Below are 2,905 nucleotides of genomic sequence, written 5' to 3' on the forward strand. Positions count from 1 at the left end.
CCCCCCAGCTCTTCTGTACGTTAGCAATAAATTCTTTATCACACTACTATGACTGCTTACGAATTTGGAGGCGACTCGATTACCACAATTCATCATGAAATGATAGCAAAAATCTTCTAAAAAAAGAAGCCTATGAAACTTCGATAGACGAAATCGGTTGACTTTTATTTGCATGACTATTATATGGTTAACGGAAAGGAATATGGCACCGTAAAACGATAATATCGTGACCGATGGTTGATGCACAACATCTATCGATAGTGGTTTGGAAGCAATCTTCAACCGAAGCAGATGTGGCAGTAGAGAAGTGTGGAGGCGTTGGACTGTTGCCTCAATAGGCCATGTGAGTTGGAAGTAGTGTGCCAGTGTTAGATGCAACGCTACTAGTGTTGGCTAGACGCCCTCGAGCTCCAGGCTATAGTGGTCATGGTAACAACAAGTTCAAGTGCCTATTTTATTGTAGGATTAGTACGAAATTATGTATAAGTAAAAGCAAAATCGAATGCTCAATGTTGACCCTACCGCTAAAAGACAATTCGTTCCGTAATTGCCAGTGTAAAGACGCATCTTTTCTAGGGTATGAAATGTTCTCCAAGGAAATGGATCAAGACTTGGAACAAATAACTTTGTGTTTTTTTCAAAAAAGGTCACAACGCTTCAATGGGAGAAAGTGGTCGAAGAACAGATATCACGACATATGTCCTCAGGCGAAAGCTTATTGTCTCCACCACACGAACCAGGCACTAGATCGTTAAATTCGAAAACTACATTAAAAGCGGAACTAAAACCGGAGCCCAGAATCGGTATCTACAAAAGTTGGGATCGACAAGTGCGTTGACGGTCGTTGGAGGCTCGGGTAGGTAAGGGACTCATTTGTGATTGGATCTTCTCATTTAATTACTCGGAGAACAGAGCGCACAAAGCCTCAAATACTTTCGGGACATTGTAATTCATCACTTTTTTCATTCAAAAGGGAAGACATTCCTGAAGTAAATACGGGAACCAGGGACCATAAAAGAGACTCAATGGAGGAAAATATTGAAATTTTGACATTCCGAGCTGTATCTGCTCTTTTTAATGAACTGTTGCTTAGAATGGACTTGAAGAGAGAACAGTGCAACAACTTAAGAATCTGGAATTGAAATATCATGTGAAAGTTAGGTACTATGATAAGCATAGATGATATTGTGGGCACACATGAGGAAACGGGTGATTCGCCTATGAAAAGCGTAGCAGAATGAACCAAACTGTGTATCCGAAAGTGCTTAGTTTCAAACTTTGATAACTTTGGTTCAAGCATTCTCATAGTATCCGCCTTTCGAAGATTCGTGAGATTCATGATCATACAGATCCAGCCAATCTGCACCCTGGGACCAACAAGGAATACATTGTTCCACATGTGTAATCCGCCTTGCGACTCTGCTACCAGGACTACTTCCAGATTGAAGTTTTCTGCAAGCGGTTTCAAGGCAAGAGTACTTTCTCTACAGCTACGTCGTTTTGTGTAATGCGACAAAAGGGGAGCACGTATGACCTGCTCTTCAACAAATTGACCAGAATCCCTTCTTTAGTATATCCCTGGAGCGCCCAACACCTATGAATGCAGCTTGAAATCGACAAGACATGGTGACTTTAGTGCAAATGTGCTTTATATTCCCTCAAGCATTTCCCTGTTTGATAATTTCCGCAGAGTGCATAAGCACGTCACTCTTGACTCCTGTGTTCGAAAAGCGAAGCCATTTGGGGAGGTGTCTATTCAATTACAATTATTCAAAGGTTCAAGCACTGTGTTCATGTGTCCATCTTAAATAGCCGGTGATTAAGAGAGGCTTCAACAATAAGCACAGCGTTACAGTCAGCAAATACAAGGGTAAAAATATTATCGTATGTTTTTCATCAACCACCCTGATTTTAGCGATCAGAATTTAACAATGAAAAAATATATCGAGGATCATAAAGTGTGTTATTAAACCAATTTACATCATGTCAACCCATTTATTCTAATTTGTCTCATTGGTTGCCGTGTCCTCGAACCACGATGGATATCCTTCAGTGAGTGAAGTTGGAAAAGTGCAAGGTTTGTCTAGACAGTGCTGAGCTTCCATATGGTTTTACTTCGATTGACGAAAAATTCCAACAAAAAACGCATCATCTATAAAGTACCAATCGAGGGCTTTATCCCCTTCTAACTCTGTTCGGTGGGCATAAAACTGTTTAGGAGTCCGATTAACGCACCCATGGCACACTTCAAGTGAGGCATGGAGGTAAGCCAGCGTCGGAACGATTCCAGATGTGCTGACATTTTCTCAGGACTCTTGCCTGATTCTTTTGCCTCCCGCTTTATGCATATCGATAGTAAAGCCTTTGTCCGAATCCCAGAACGTATACTCCACTGGTGCTGTTTTGGCATCTATCAGGACTGATTGAGTTACGATTCAACCTTCATTTCTTCAGTAAAATGTGCAGGCGCAATCACAATTCTAGCGAAATTGGCGAAAAACACAGGCATACAATTAGCCTCATGAGCAAAGGTCAGGGCAACTGAAACCTTGAGGTCAGAGATTCTGCGCCTGCCTTCTCGCCTACTTGCGTAACACGGTGGAAATCACAATCGTTTGCTTAAAACTTTGCAACAGAAATTAGAGCATCTTAATTTCAAGTTATTGTGGGCTGGGAAATCAAGAGTAGAGAAGGTATCATTCGGCGCAATTCTCTTTCACCTGATGATGTTTCAAAACAGCCCATAAGACTTGCGCGAGACCTTCACACGGATTGTCGACACCTGTGTCACAACTTCACCTGTCTCACAAGGATGAGAGAACACCGTTTTAGACATCTTCTGTGACTCCATCTCATAAGCACCGTGCATTTTCATGCAATCCAGGAGGACTTGCGGAGCACGCTC

The sequence above is a fragment of the Echinococcus granulosus genome (genome assembly GCF_000524195.1).
Source record: "Echinococcus granulosus chromosome Unknown EG_S00005, whole genome shotgun sequence".
NCBI classification, from domain to species: domain Eukaryota; kingdom Metazoa; phylum Platyhelminthes; class Cestoda; order Cyclophyllidea; family Taeniidae; genus Echinococcus; species Echinococcus granulosus.